This window comes from Ovis aries, chromosome X (genome assembly GCF_016772045.2).
Source record: "Ovis aries strain OAR_USU_Benz2616 breed Rambouillet chromosome X, ARS-UI_Ramb_v3.0, whole genome shotgun sequence".
Lineage (NCBI taxonomy): Eukaryota > Metazoa > Chordata > Mammalia > Artiodactyla > Bovidae > Ovis > Ovis aries.
The window spans coordinates 74,223,890-74,241,094 of NC_056080.1; the positions used below are offsets into that span (position 1 = coordinate 74,223,890).

The 17,205-nt window shown below is 36.1% G+C and overlaps 1 long non-coding RNA gene across 1 annotated transcript in view; it reads right to left on the bottom strand.

Annotated features, from left to right (window-relative positions):
• Nucleotides 1-1,685: 1,685 nt before the first annotated feature.
• The window catches only part of LOC132658848 (uncharacterized), a 61,018-nt gene continuing 45,498 nt past the window's right edge, over nucleotides 1,686-17,205 (bottom strand). The window contains exons 3-4 of the long non-coding RNA XR_009598924.1: nucleotides 15,808-15,994; nucleotides 1,686-4,687 (exon numbers count right to left, since the gene is read on the bottom strand). This is a non-coding gene — a long non-coding RNA (uncharacterized LOC132658848). The remainder of the gene's footprint in view (nucleotides 4,688-15,807; nucleotides 15,995-17,205) is intronic.

Consider the following 17,205-nt stretch of genomic DNA (forward strand, 5'->3'; position numbering starts at 1 on the left):
GTCTTTTCCAATGAGTCAACTCTTCACATGAGGTGGCCAAAGTACTGGAGTTTCAGCTTCAGCATCATTCCCTCCAAAGAAATTCCAGGGCTGATCACCTTCAGTAGTGTGATAGCAACATGGCTGTATGGATATGTCTAACTCATCAATGTATACAGTAAAAGTGTGCAATTTTTGCATATTATTTATCAATAAAGCTTAAAAAATAATCATACTAACAGTCAAGTTGGCAATCTAACTAAGTAGGAGTATAATCTTATAACTTTTGGCATTAAAAATATCAAAGCAAACAGCTAAATCAGTGAATTCAAGTAGATTGAATCATTAATAAACAGTCTTATAAATACCATGGTTTTTCCCATCTAATATTACTTTTTTTTCTATTATGAGAGTATAAGCTCTCCTTAAATATATATTCAAGTATATACTGTACTATAGTCCTCTTGAATTTTAAGTGACTTCAAAGTGGTGCCATTCAAAGGGCTGAATCACCGAACTATAGTAGGAACTTATTTTTTCTTCCTGCATCCTCTCTTTCTTCCCTGTTTGTAGCTTCAGGTACTGAGCTTCATTTTGGTTGCCACTTAAAGGACTCAGTGCTGAGATTTGGAAGATTAACTTCTCCTACTTCTGAGAAGAGCTTTACAGAAGCTATGCCTATGAGTCACCATACTCCTTCTACACTCCCTCTCTGCCCTTCCCTTGCCCCTAACTAGCATGCATACATAGATGCACCATACTTTTGTAAAGACTAGAAGGGCCTCAACAGCTAAATGGGTTTTAAAATCACTATGTCTGCTCACAATTTGTTGGGTTTCACTACTGTAGAGTATATTTTCATAATGTGGATCATTAACATTGGGGCTTCCCTCATAGCTCAGTTAGTAAAGAATCCACCTGCGATGCAGAAGACCCTGGTTCGATTCCTGGGTCAAGAAGATCTGCTGGAGAAGGAATAAGTTACCCACTCCAGTATTCTTGGGCTTCCCTTGTGGCTCAGCTGGGAAAGAATCTGCCTGCAATGTGGGAGACCTGGGTTCAATCCCGGGGTTGGGAAGATTCCCTGGAGAAGGGAAAGGCTACCCACACCAGTATTCTGGCCTGGAGAATTTTATGGACTATGCAGTCCATGGGGTTGCAAAGAGTCAGACATGACTTTCACTTTCACTATCATTAACATTATGGAGTCATTCCTCATTTTTTATAGAGAATTATTTTCTCTGAAAGTTGTTAGAAGATGGTTAGTTATTTTAATTTGCACATACTGAAATGGCTTTCAAATCTTGATCTGAATAGAGGATCATAATGACTTCTGGTAACTAGTTCAGTGGCTTACAGAAAAATATTCTCATTTTCATTCTCTATTAAAAAAAACACATAGTGTCATAAATGGTATTCAACTGAGGAATGTGTGAGGGATTTATATATGATATAAGGAGAGGAATGTAACTTCCTTATTTAAAATTAAATCTGGTGGAATTAGACTCATGTTATTAGAGACAGGATAAATATCAAAAATTAATTATTTTGCAACTTAGTTTATCACAAATCTGCCCTATGACACATAAATAACTTATATTGTTTTGCAGATTATTTTATAATAAGTTCAATGGTGTAGGTGAGTGACAATGTGAGATGCATGATGATAATTCCCCAGGGAAATCAGACTTAAGACCACAGAGTTAGACATATGTGGACTTTTATTAAAATGAAAAAATCATATTCAAAAGTTGATTTTTTTTCATAAGACCATCAGTTGAGATATAGAAAATCAATATTAACAAATAAGTAGTTTTGGAAAAACAGCATAACAAAAATATTGATTCCTATTCTAAATTGAAAATATTTAAAACTTCATGTGCTAAAAGGCATGGATTCATTGTATATAATAGAATTAATATTATATTATTTGGTCTGTTACAGAAACAAGGGTTAAGAAATGGGAATACAATTAGACTTAGTATAAAAAGATAGAAGAATTAATTAGAAAGCACAAAAAATAATTGTTTTCATTGTTCCCTATACAACAAACACATCAAAACGTGAATATGAACAGTACTACTTCAATAGTTTGCTAAAGGAAAATAAGTTGAAATGTATTAACTTTTCCACATAATTCATTGAAAGACATTGATATAGAGTATTGTTTTTCTCCAAGAAGATGGTTTAAGTTTGAAATTTCAAATTTAGTGGACACCTCAGTACTTTCCAGGATATGGAAATATTTGTGTTGAAAATATATAGGCATAAATTTCCATTTAAGTATATACATTATGCTTCTCAAATGCTATAGGCAGATTTTTCAAGCCCTTAGCTATGAAGATGCTGGTGAATTGCCACCCACCCTTCAGTTCAGTTCAGTTCAGCCGATCAGTCGTGTCCGACTCTTTGCGACCCCATGAATCGCAGCATGCCAGGCCTCCCTGTTCATCACCATCTCCCGGAGTTCACTCAGACTCACTTCCATCGAGTCCGTGATGCCATCCACTCATCTCATCCTCGCTCGTCCCCTTCTCCTTCCCCCAATTCCTCCCAGCATTGGAGTCTTTTCCAATGAGTCATCTCTTCTCATGAGGTGGCCAAAGTACTGGAGTTTCAGCTTCAGCATCATTCCTTCCAAAGAAATCCCAGGGTTGATCTCCTTCAGAATGGATTGGTTGGATCTCCTTGCAGTCCAAGGGACTCTCAAGAGTCTTCTCCAACACCACAGTTCAAAAGCATCAATTCTTCAGTGCTCAGCCTTCTTCACAGTCCAACTCTCACATCCATACATGACCACAGGAAAAACCATAGCCTTGACTAGACAGACCTTACTCGACAAAGTAATGTCTCTGTTTTTGAATATGCTATCTAGGTTGGTCATAACTTTTATTCCAAAAAGTAAGCGTCTTTTAATTTCATGGCTGCAGTCACCATCTGATATAAAAACTCCCGTAACATAACCCATCCTCCTGAGTTGTCAGTGTACTTTGAAAATTTGGGTTGGTTATTTTAATCTCTCTTTTCCTTAGGAACTGGAGTTTTACAATTTAAGTACTTTTGCTTATGACAAGTCATGCACGTTTTCCTTGAAAAGTTTGTGTTAAGAAGGATAAAGTATTTTTTGAGACGTTTACAATGGTTGTGTTAAAGAACAGAGTCAAAATTCATTTAAATAAAACGAGATAGTAGAGATAATCATATATGATGCATGTAATCACTTGTTAAACAACCTACTTTGCTTCTAAAAATACATTCATATATCCTTTTGTGTGCATAAGCAGTTTGACTCAGAAGATATCCTTGGTCACTGAAATAAAAATGCATTAATTTCAAACATTCTTCTTATGTTTTAAATAATTTCATCCTCAAACCTCAAATTTCATTACTTACTCTATCACAACCAAATGTGGAAAATTCATGAACAGATGGGAAGACCAGATCACCTTACCTGCCTCCTGAGAAATTTCTATGTAAGTCAAGAAGAAACACTTAGAACTGGTCATGGAACAACAGACTGATTCCAAATCGGGAAAGGAGTACCTCAAGGCTGTATATTGTCATCCTGATTATTTAAATTATGTGCAGAGTACATCATGCAAAATGTTGGGCTGGATGAAGCACAAGCTGGAATCAAGATTGCAGAAAGAAATATCAATAGCCTCAGATATGCAGATAACACCACCCTTAAGGCAGACAGTGAAGAACTAAAGGCCTCTTGATGAAAGTGAAAGAGGTGAGTGAAAAAGTTGGCTTCAAACTCAACATTCAAAAAATGAAGATCATGGCATCTGGTCCCATCACTTCATGGCAGATATATGGGGAAACAATGGAAACAGTGACAGACTTTATTTTTTAGGACTCCAAAATCATTGCAGATGGTGACTGCAGCCTTGAAATTAAAAGACGCTCGTTCCTTGGAAGAAAAGCTATGACCAACCTAAACAGCATACTAAAAAGCAGAGACATTACTTTGCCAACAAAGGTCCATCTAATCAAAACTATGTTTGTTTGTTTGTTTCCGGTAGTCATGTATGGATGTGATAATTGGACTGTAAAGAAAGCTGAAGAATTAATGCTTTTGAACTGTGGTGTTGGAGAAGACTCTTGAGAGTCCTTTGGTCTGCAAAGAGATCAAACCAATCAATTATAAAGGAAATAAGTCCTGGGTATTCTTTGGAAAGACTGATGCTGAAGCAGAAACTCCAATATTTTGGCCACCTGATGGGAAGAACCGACTCATTGGAAAACACCAAGATGCTGGGAAATATTGAAGGCAGGAAGAGAAGGGGACGACAGAGAATGACATGGTTGGATGGCATCACCGGTTCAATGGAAATGAGTTTGAGCAAGCTCCAGGAGTTGATGATGGACAAGGAAGACTGGTGTGCTGCAGTCCAAGGGGTCACAAAGAGTCGGACACAACTGAGTGACTGAACTGAACTGATATATGTTCAGGATGAAGAAGTACGAAGTTCTTGGTAAATTTTATCACACATAGAAAGAAAATCATGGGACTAAAAGAGTCGGACACAACTGAGCGACTTCACTTTCACGTTTCACTGTCATACATTGGAGAAGGAAATGGCAACCCACTGCAGTGTTCTTGCCTTGAGAATCCCAGGGGTGGTGGAGCCTGGTGGGCTGCCATCTATGGGGTTGCATACCGTCGGACACGACTGAAGTGACTCAGCAAACAATGTGAACCCTAGGAGAGACAAGGCTCATTTAATAGCTTCACATATGAAAAAAAGCGTAAGAATAAAACTACAGTAATGCTACCACTCAGGTTGCTTCTATCTTCACTAAACATTCAAAAATTGTTGTTTAAATGATTTATTTAAATCAAACTCAAAATTTGAATGGAAAACTGTGTAATGAACATATATATTGCTCTTTATTATCTACTACTAAGTGATTTGTGAATTGTTTCTTACATACATCGAATATTCCCTTAAAATTTTCCAGTAAGGATAAACATGTTGTTATGAAATTTGAATGACAAATTAATGCTGAAAATTTTTTCTCAAAGATTCAAATGTTAAAAATAAATTAATGCCTGACCCAGTAGCCATAACGGACTCATTAACTAATTAAAGTTATTATTTATTCTAAAATAATTGGTGTGAAATGTAAGTTTGTAGTTTCTGCTGAATCATTCATATATTAACATGTACAAATCCTACCAAACATTAATCTTCTACAAGCTAGTTTAATGGAAGCATTCACAGATATACATACACCAATTCTATTCTTGATTCTTCCTCTGTGTGGTCTTTTATAACTTGCAGTATCAGTTTTCTGTTTATTATTGTTCTTGGTTTAAACGGAATTTGCCAAGTGATTTCTGGACTCCAATTTTTAGGCCTGTTTGGACAAATTAATCTCTGTGGAAACCGACTGTGCCTTAGATACCGTCTAGCAAATGCAAGATAAATGGAGAAATAGTACAAGCATTTCTATGTAACTTGCTGGAGATGGAGGAACAATAAGGGATACTTTGAAGAACCAAAAAAAAAAAATGACCATATAATAAAATTAACATATTTTTATTGTAGGTAGCAAAATTCAAAATAAAATAATAAAATATAATGTGTAGTAAATTAGTATGGGGAAATAGATGTCAATAATTTCATCTACACAGTTATACTCTTCTGCACATGGATATGAAACATTTGTTTAATTATCTACTGATCTCATATTTTTGTAGATTAAAATATTTATATATATATAATTCTTTTTATTTTGCCATGAAAAATTAATTTAAATTATTGAATTCTCAACTGAAGACAAGACAACATCTGCAATTGCTTTGTTTATTGTAAATAATCAGACATTGTTTGCAATTAGAAATTTAGGAGTTAAATGGTCCTTTTATAGATTAAAGCCTACAGACTGGGTTATGCAAAATTCTCCAGACACTTCAAGTTTAAATCCCTATTTTTTTTTTTAATTTCTTCATGAATTTGGTGGAATGGAGGTGAAACTGTCACTGGGGAGTGTTCAGGAGCTTGAAAAACTCAGATAGGGCATATGAGGGGTTTGAATTAATCAGATAATCATTTCTTCCTTCATAGACCTTGATAGGAAACTTGTATAAAATCTCACCTGAACAGTCTGTCACAAACACACCATTTAATGTTGGTTAAAACAGTAATCAGTTATCTGTAGTTTTATTAATTCATCATTTATAAACGCCTAACAATGCTCAGCTTATTTGCCTGAGGAAAAGTTTCTGAGAATAAAATTGGATAATATAACTAAAGGAGGAAAAAATACACTGAAATAAGCAAAACTTTTTTCTGTTATATCTTGGATTCAAAAAAAGCTGCAATATTTTCTTAATTTCTCATATTTTGAATATGAAAACATAGCATATTAAGGAGGCAATATTCAAGAACATTCTTGGAAATTCTTGGTCTAGCTTTATGTGCATAGAAATCAGATGGAAATGTTAACATGCAGTTTCTTGAGCAGTAAATCTGGAATGCACCTGAAATACTGCATCTTGCATTTCTAACAAGATCAAAAGTGATGAAATGCTGCTGCTCATCAAAGAGCCAGACTTTAAGTAGCAAAAGTTCATATATAATTCAACATTTATGGGTCACATTTTCTTATTGGCTAAGTAGAGCAATTAATCTTGACCCTATGTCCTTCAAAGTTCAGAATATCAAAATGTATATATAGAGGTGAATTTTATATGAATATATAGTAAAGATTTCCTTTCAGGTAAGAATGATAGTTTATAATTCACAGAGATTAGCTGAGTAGCTTCCATACGTTCAACATAGTGTTAGATATTGCATGACCAAGCAAATAAGTTTCTTGCCGTCAGAGTTTATAATCCAGCTATGTTCAAACCTGGTCCAAATAAAAGCAGTATAAATCTGTACCTTTATTAACATTGTTTTTTTTTTTCCCCCAATATAACGGTAGATTATAATTGTTTTATACTCTATTATGATAATAAAAACTTCTGTTGTGTTGCTGGTGAATCCCTTTTCTACTGAGTTGGATGCTGCTTCTGCTGCTAAGTCACTTCAGTAGTGCCCGACTCTGTGCGACCCCATAGACGGCAGCCCACCAGGCTCCTCTGTCTCTGGGATTGTCCAGGCAAGAATAATGGAGTGGGTTGCCATTTCCTTCTCCAATGCATGAAAGTGAAAAGCAAAAGTGAAGTTGCTCAGTCGTATCTGACTCTTCACGGCGCCATGGACTGCTGCCTACCAGGATCCTCTGTCCATGGGATTTTCCAGGCAAGAGTGCTGGAGTGGGGTGCCATTGCCTTCTCCACTGAGTTGGATAGTAATTCTCAAATACTTAAATAACAGTTTTTAAAATGTTTGTGCACCAGCCCCGAGCACCCTGTATCATGCATAAAACCTTGACTTGCGTTTCGTTTCACATATGATAATTTACATGTTTCAATGCAATTCTCCCATATCATCCCACCCTCACCCTCTCCCACAGAGTCCAAAAGACTGTTCTATACATCTGTGTCTCTTTTGCTGTCTCACATACAGGGTTATTGTTACCATCTTTCTAAATTCCATATATATGCCTTAGCCGCTAAGAGTTGGACATGACTGAGTGACTTCACTTTCACTTTTCACTTCCCTGCGTTGGAGAAGGAAATGGCAACCCACTCCAGTGTTCTTGCCTGGAGAATCCCAGGGACGTGGGAGCCTGGTGGGCTGCCGTCTATGGGGTCGCACAGAGTCGGACACAACTGAAGCGACTTAGCAGCAGCAGCAGCAGCTTACTGTATTGGTGTTTTTCTTTCTCCTTTACTTCACTCTGTATAATAGGATAATATATAATAGGATAATAATAGGATGACCCAGAGGGATGGGATGGGGAGGGAGGTGGGAGGGGGGTTCAAGATAAGGAACAGATATACACCCATGGTGGATTCAAGTCAATGTATGGCAAAACCAATACAATATTGTAAATTTACATAAATAAATAAACAGAAGAAATAAAAAATGTTGTGGTACTCACAGTATCACAGTCACAGACATGTTGCACTTATAAATTTAACTTTACTTGTGAACATTTTCTCAACCATATTTTTAAATTTAGACCAAAAGTTGGCAAATATTTTATACAGGAGGACATGGTGTAAATACTTTGTGTTTTGCAAGTCATATAGTCAACTCCATCCTTGTAGCACTGGAATTGCCTATATACCAGTAAAATTTTATTTAACAAAATAGATGGCAGGCTAGAGTTGGACCATGGACTATAGTTTATTGATTTAAGTTAAAAAAATTGAATAATTATTTGTAAAACACTGATTTCCATAGTGCAAATACTCTCACTGTTTCCAGTTTCAAGCTAGAACATGGTATCATTGAGAGCATAATTGGGAAGTAATGCTGTGACACATCATTATATACTATCTCCACTGTGCAAGTTCAATAGATGTAATAACCTTAAAAACATGTATAATAGTAAAATGTAGTAAAAAAGAAATGATAAATACTTGTCACATTTTTATAATTTACTTAATTTTGATTATATAATTTAATTTTTAAGAATGATTGACTTAATATCTAGTTCACAAAATTTATGAAAAGTCAACATTTTACTCTTATGAGCTAACATCACAACTAACTGACAAAAATGGATTTAATTGTGCATTTTCATGTCTTGGCCACTTATGTTGATAGCATGCATATAAAGACTTACAGCAAAGAAAATAACTGCATGTGCTTTCTATATGACTTTCATATCCTCACCAACTTCCTGCTTCTTGGAACTACAGTGAACAGAGGTATTGAAGAAGGGTAAATGGAGATAAAGAAAACAGCATAGATGAAGAGGGGGGAAAAGTAAAAGTTGGTAAAGATGGAGGCCCTACATTCCAAGCTTTCTATCCCATCACAATCATAAAGGCAACACAATTAGCTGATAGCATGAGTATTTATGCCTAAATGAAGCATGCAAAAATCTATCTCCCCAAAAGAAATGGCCTCCAAAATGAGGGTGTTTTGTGTTAAATGGAAAAATGCAAGAAATAAAAAGATGTTGACTAAATACTGTTGGTACAAACCCTAGTATACTGTAATGAGGTGAAAGGAGGTGGAGAAGGAAGAAATAACACCATTATCTTGAGGACAAATGCCGTGTGTGTGTGTTAGTAACTCAGTTGTGTCCAACTCTTTGTGATCCCATGGACTGTAGCCCACCAGGCTCCTCCATCCATGGGCTTCTCCAGAAAAGAATATTGGAGTGAGTTTACATTCCCTTCTCCAAGGGATCTTCCTGACCCAGGGATCAAACCCGGATCTCCCACATTGGAAGTAGATTCTTTACTGTCTGAGCCTCCAGGGAAACTATTCCAAAAGCCTTAGAGAAGTCAAATCTTGCACCACGTAATATAAAGAACAAAATCTTAAACTGTTAAGGGCTCTTAGCTAGAAATTCCTTCTGTTTTCACATGCAACACTGCCATATGTTTCAGTCACATAAGACTAACTTGGGCAGATGAACTTAATGAATGCAAAGATTCTCACCGAATCAACCCTATTGGCAAATATTTAAATTACTTCTGTTTTGTTTACAACTTCATTTGGAAAACAGGAAAACCTGTGGCTTTGTGTCTGGTACAAATTTCTCTGTGGCAAAATATTTTTTAAACCACATTCATCAGCAAATCAAGGAAATCTTCACACTTGTCTTCTTTCTGCATCAAGCCTTTGACATAAATGAAACCTAAAGACTCTAAAAAAATTATGAGCATATATAGTCAAGTGTAGGTTTCTGAAGCCCTCTGACAATATAAGATAGCCCTAAAATAGTAGTAGCTAAAATGGATTTCAATGAAACTAATATATAAAATACATGATATATAATATATAAATAATGTTTTTAATTTATGGAAAATATAAATTAAATCATGTACTCAAATTGGTTTTCTCACTGTTCTTCATATATAACCCTTACTTTATGGGGAAAAAAAAAAAAAAACCTTAAGAGTGCTTTAGAACACAGGAAGCTATACATGTTGTTTCTAGTCATGCTGTGGAACACTTTTAAGAAATACAAAAAAAGTTTGTGTCTTAGAACATCAGTATGATTTTGCTGAATTGTTGTTTCTAAAAAACCCATTGCAAAGCAAAGGAAAAGATCATAGAGAATTTGGGAGTCATTTAAAGCTTATGAATAGTACTTGTAAAGGCAACGAGGAACAGTCTGCCAAATTATCAAAATATCAAATCTAAGTTTAATTTTGCCTATGAAAAATCCCAACAGATAATCTATCTTGCTGACAATTAGGGTATCCATACCTGAATACTGAATAATCAAATAATAATGAATTTCCTTCATCCTCCCTCAATACATAGTATGGAGCTACTTTGCCACAAGGATTTAAGTTTAGACCAACCTCATTTCTTGATGGGACAAAAACCGCCTAAATGACTTACTTTTCTCTGGCCTTTCTGATGCTCCATTCCATTTTACATCCTGATGTCAGAATCATCTTTCTAAAATGCCAGTTTTCTTATCATACTCTGCTGCCGAAAATCTATCAATGATTCACTTTACTCACAGGTTAATGTCCAAGTTCATTAGCTGTGAGTAAGCTAAAACCTTCTTTTATTTTTTTATTTTATGTTATATATATATATATATATATTTTAAAATTTTTAATTGGAGGCTAATTACTTTACAATATTGTGGTGGTTTTTGCCATACATTCACACGAATCAGCCATGGGTGTACATGGTTCCCCATCCTGACCCTCCCTCCAACCTCCCTTCCCATCCTATTCCTCAGGGTCATCCTAGGGCACCAGACCTAAGCACCCTGTCTCATGCATCGAACCTGGACTGGGGCTCTATTTCACATATGATAATAAACATTTTTCAATGCTATTCTCTCAAATCATCCCTTCCTCGCCTTCTCCCACACAGTCCAACAGTCTGTTCTTTACATCTGTGTCTCTTTTGCTGTCTCACATATAGGGTTATTATTACCATCTTTCTAAATTCCATATATATGCGTTAATTTCATTCACCTCATTAGAACTGATTCAAATGCACTCTTTTTAATAGCTGAGTAATATTCCATTGTGTATATATACCACTGCTTTCTTACCCATTTGTCTGCCAGTGGACATCTAGGTTGCTTCCATGTCCTGGCTATTGTAAACAGTGTTTCAATGAACACTGGGGTACACGTATCTCTTTCAATTCTGGTTTGCTCGGTGGGTATGCCCAGCAGTTGGATTGCTGGGTCATATGGCAGTTCTATTTCCAGTTTTTTAAGGAATCTCTACACTGTTCTCCATAGTGTCTAGACTAGTCTGCATTCCCACCAACAATGTAAGAGGATTCCTTTTTCTCTGCACCCTCTCCAGCATTTATTGTTTATAGACTTTTGGATAGCATATATTCTGACTGGCGTGAGATGGTACCTCATTGTGGTTTTGATTTGCATTTCTCTGATAATGAGTGATGTTGAGCATCTATTCATCTGTTTGTTAGCCATTTGTATGACTTCTTTGGAGAAATATCTGTTTAATTTTTTGGCCCATTTTTTATTATTTTTAGTTTTTATAAAATAAAATATTTTGATTGTTTATTTGATCATTTATTTTTTTGGAATTGAGCTACAGGAGTTGCTTGTATATTTTTGAGACTAATTCTTTGTCAGTTGCTTCATCTGCTATTATTTTCTCCCATTCTGAAGGCTGTCTTTTCATCTTGCTTATAGTTTCTTTAGTTGTGCAAAAGCTTTTAAGTTTAATTAGATCCCATTTTTTTTTTATTTTTGCTTTTATTTCCATTACTCTGGGAGGTGGGTCATAGAGAATCCTGCTATGATTCATGTTGGAGAGAGTTTAGCCTATGTTTTCCTCTAGGAGTTTTTATAGTTTCTGGTCTTACATTTAGATCTTTAATCCATTTCAAGTTTATTTTGCGTGAGGTATTAGAAAGTGTTCTAGTTTCATTTTTTTACAAGCGGTTGACCAGCTTTCCCGGCACCGCTTGTTAAAGAGATTGTCTTTACTCCATTGTATATTCTTCCCTCCTTTGTCAAAGATAAGGTGTCCATAGGTGTGTGGATTTATTTCTGGGCTTTCTATTTTGTTCCATTGATCTATGTTTCTGTCTTTGTGCCAGTACCATACCGTCTTGATGACTGTTGCTTTGTAGCGGAGCCTGAAGTCAGGCAGGTTGATTCCTTCAGTTCCATTCTTTTTTTTCCAGATTGCTTTGGCTATTTTAGGTTTTTTGTGTTTCCATACAAATTGTGAAATCATTTGTTTTAGTTCTGTGAAAAATACCATGAGTAGCTTGATAGGGATTGCATTGTATCTATAGATTAGGTAGTGTACTCATTCCCATGATATTGATTCTTCTAATCCATGAGCCTGGTATATTTCTCCATCTATTTGCATCATCTTTGATTTCTTTCATCACTCTTTTATAGTTTTCTGTATATAGGTCTTTTGTTTCCTTAGGTAGATTTATTCTTAACTATTTTATTATTTTCGTTGCAATGGTGAATGGAATTGTTTCTTTAATTTCTCTTTCTGTTTTCTCATTGTTAGTGTATAGGAATGCAAGTAATTTTTGCCTCTTAATTTAATATCTTGCTACTTTCCTGTATTCATTGATTAGCTCTAATAACTTTCTGGCAAGGCACTCTTTTATAACGATCATTTTCTTCCTCTATTCCTTCTGCAGTTTCACTCCTCTCTTCTATGTCTTATGAATGTCTATTTTTCAGTCAAAGTCCAGGTAGTGTGGCACTTCCCATTACAAATTGTTCTGACTTTTCCAGAATGGATTAGTCACTCTCTCCACTGGTCCCCCATAAAACTTTGTTTATAAAGTTTGTGGTGTGGGGAAATTTTTGAATGGAAAAAGAATGCTTACAGAGCAATAGATTTTGCCACAGAGGCATCTAAGGGGTTGCAATGCATAGTCCTTACTTCAATTAAAACACAGTAAATATTACATTATATATGTGTGTAAGATTGCCTTTCAAAAATTTTGTTTGTTCAGTCACCCAATACTGTCTGTCTCGTTGAACCCCATGAACTGCAGCATGCCAGGCCTCTCTGTCCCTCACCACCTCCCAAAATTTGCCTAAGTTCATGTCCATTGCATCAGTGATGCCATCCAGCCATCTCATCCTCTGATGCCCTCTTCTCCTTCTGCCCTCAATCTTTCCCAGGTCAAGGACTTCTTCAATGAGTCAGCTATTCGCATCAGTTGACCAAAATACTGGAGCTTCAGCATCAGTCCTTCCAATGAGTATTCAGGGATGATTTCCTTTGAGATTGACTGGTTTTATCTCCTTGCTGTCCAAGGGATTCTCCACAGCTTTCTCCAGCACCACAGTTGGAAGGCATCAATACTTTGGCGTTCTGCCTTCATGATGGTCCAGCTCTCACAACTGCATGTCAACACAGGAAAGACCATAACCTTGACTATATAGACATTTGTCGTAAAACTCAAAAAGTTTTCAAAAAACTCTGCCTTTAAAAAAAAAAAGAGTCAAGCAATCAGAGCAGAAAAATAAATAAAAGGAATCCAAATTGGAAAAGAAGTAAAACTCTCACTGTTTGCAGATGACATGATCCTCTACATAGAAAACCCTAAAGACTCCACCAGAAAATTACTAGAGCTAATCAATGAATATAGTAAAGTTGCAGGATATAAAATCAACACACAGAAATCCCTTGCATTCCTATACACTAATAATGAGAAAGTAGAAAAAGAAATTAAGGAAACAATTCCATCCACCATTGCAACGAAAAGAATAAAATACTTAGGAATATATCTACCTAAAGAAACTAAAGATCTATATATAGAAAACTATAAAACACTGATGAAAGAAATCAAAGAGGACACAAATAGATGGAGAAATATATCATGTTCATGGATCGGAAGAATCAATATATTGAAAATGAGTATACTACCCAAAGCAATCTACAAATTCAATGCAATCCCTATCAAGCTACCAGCCATATTTTTCACAGAACTAGAACAAACAATTTCAAGATTTGTATGGAAATACAAAAAACCTCGAATAGCCAAAGCAATCTTGAGAAAGAAGAATGGAACTGGAGGAAACAACTTGCCTGACTTCAGGCTCTATTACAAAGCCACAGTCATCAAGACAGTATGATACTGGCACAAAGATAGAAATATAGATCAGTGGAACAAAATAGAAAGCCCAGAGATAAATCCACACACCTATGGACACCTTATTTTTGACAAAGGAGGGAAGAATATACAATGGAGTAAAGAAAATCTCTTTAACAAGTGGTGCTGGGAAAACTGGTCAACCACTTGTAAAAGAATGAAACTAGATCACTTTCTAACACCGCACACAAAAATAAACTCAAAATGGATTAAAGATCTAAATGTAAGACCAGAAACTATAAAACTCCTAGAGAAGAACATATGCAAAACACACTCTCCGACATAAATAACAGTAGGATCCTCTATGATCCACCTCCCAGAATTCTGGAAATAAAAGCAGAAATAAACAAATGTGATCTAATGAAAATTAAAAGCTTCTGCACAACAAAGGAAAATATAAGCAAGGTGAAAAGACAGCCTTCTGAATGGAAGAAAATAATAGCAAATGAAGCAACTGACAAACAACTAATCTCAAAAATATACAAGCAACTTATGCAACTCAATTCTAGAAAACTAAACAACCCAATCAAAAAATGGACCAAAGAACTAAATAGACATTTCTCCAAAGAAGACATGCAGATGGCTAACAAACACAAGAAAAGATGCTCAACATCACTCATTATTAGAGAAATGCAAATGAAAACCACAATGAGGTACCACTTCACACCAGTCAGAATGGCTGCGATCCAAAAATCTGCAAGCAATAAATGCTGGAGAGGGTGTGGAGAAAAAGGAACCCTCTTACACTGTTGGTGGGAATGCAAACTAGTACAGCCACTATGGAATACAGTGTGGAGATTCCTTTAAAAATTGCAAATAGAACTGCCATATGACCCAGCAATCCCATTGCTGGGCATACACACCGAGGAAACCAGAATTGAAAGAGACACATGTACCCCAATGTTCATCGCAGCACTGTTTATAATAGCCAGGACATGGAAACAACCTAGATGTCCATTAGCAGATGAATGGATAAGAAAGCAGTGGTACATATACACAATGGAGTATTACTCAGCCATTAAAAAGAATACATTTGAATCAGTTCTGATGAGATGGATGAAACTGGAGCCGATTATACAGAGTGAAGTAAGCCAGAAAGAAAAACACCAATACAGTATACTAACACATATATATGGAATTTAGAAAGATGGCAATGATGACCCTGTATGCAAGACAGCAAAAAAGACACAGATGTGTATAACGGACTTTTGGACTCAGAGGGAGAGGGAGAGGGTGGGATGATTTGGGAGAATGGCATTGAATCATGTATACTATCATGTAAGAATTGAATCACCAGTCTGTGTGCGATGCAGCATACAGCATGCTTGGGGCTGGTGCATGGGGATGACCCAGAGGGATGTTGTGGGGAGGGAGGTGGGAGGGGGGTTCATGTTTGGGATCGCATGTACACCCGTGGTGGATTCATGTCAATATATGGCAAAACCAATACAGTATTGTAAAGTAAAATAAAGTAAAAATAAAAAGTTAAAAAAAGTCATCATAAAACACAAGTGTGGTAGAAAATTATAGTTTTTAGAGCCTGAGAGAATTAAATTTTAAATAAATACTCTTCCACTTACTAGACGTATGATTTTAGGCAAATCAATTTTCCTACCTTTCTCCAACACCATCATATATCACTTGTTTGCTTGCAACTTACATTTCAGTTCAGTTGAGAAATTAGAGGCTTCCTAAATGTTTCATAATGGGTTTCCCATGTAGTTCAGTGGTAAATAATCTGCTTGCTAATGTAGGAGATGCTGGAGATGTAGATTTGATCCCTGGGTGGGGAAAATACCCTGGAGAAGGAAATGAGAACCTACTCCAGTATTCTTGCCATGATAATCCTGTAAACAGAAGAGCGGGGTGAGTGATAATCCAAGGGGTTGCAAAGATTCAGACACAAATGAGTGACTAAACAGCAGCAGCAACAGGAGCAAATATTTCATAATATAACATTTCATAGCATATTTAGACAAGCATATTTAAGTTCATGTTTCCAATTCATGTTTCTGGAATGCCTCTAATATGTCAAATGCTTATTTATATTTCAAGACCCAGTTGAAGTGTTACTTTGTCCATGAAGTCTAACTTCACATAGAATCCAATACTCTTACATTTTTGACCTCATTTTGAGATATAAAAAACTTTATTATCTATTGTCATTTTTCCATTTCCAGTACCCAGGGTTATGTCAGCTTCAAAACAGTCCTATTTATTGTTAAAATATTGAAATACTATGTTCAGTTCAATTCACCTGCTCAGTTGTGCATGACTCTGCAACCTCACGGACTGGGGCATGCCTGGCATCCCTGTCCATCACCAACTCCTGGAGCTTGCTCAAACTACTGGAGCTTCAGCTTCAGCACCAGTTCTCCCAATGAATATTCAAAACTGATTTCCTTTAGGATTGACTTGTTTCATCTTCTTTCAGTCTAAGAGACTCTCAAGAGTCTTCTCCAACACCACAGTTGAAAAGCATCAATTCTTCAACACTCAGCTTTATTTATGGTCCAACACTCACATCCATTCATGACTGCTGGAAAAATCATAGCTTTCACTATATGGGCCTTCGTTGAAAAAGTAATGTCTCTGCTTTTTAATATGCTGTGTAAATTTCTTATAGCTTTTCTTCCAAGGAGTGAACATCTTTTAATTTCATGGCTGTAGTCACCATCTGCAGTGATTTTGGAGCCCAAGAAAATAAAGTCTGTCACTGTTTCCATTGATTCCTGATCTATTCGCCATGAAGTGATGGGATCAGATTCTACGATCTTAGTTTTTTGATTATTGAGATTTAAGCCAACTTTTTTCACTCTCCTCTTTCACTTTCATCAATAGCCTCTTTAGTTCTTCTTCATTTTCTGCCATAAGGGTGGTATTATCTGCTTACCTGAGGTTATTGATATTTTTTTCTGGCAATCTCGATTCCAGCTTATGCTCCATCCAGCCTGCCATTTCACATAATGTACACCGCATATAAGTTAAACAATCAGGGTGACAACATGCAACCTTGACATACTATTTTCCCAATTTGTAGCCAGTCTGTTTCATGTCC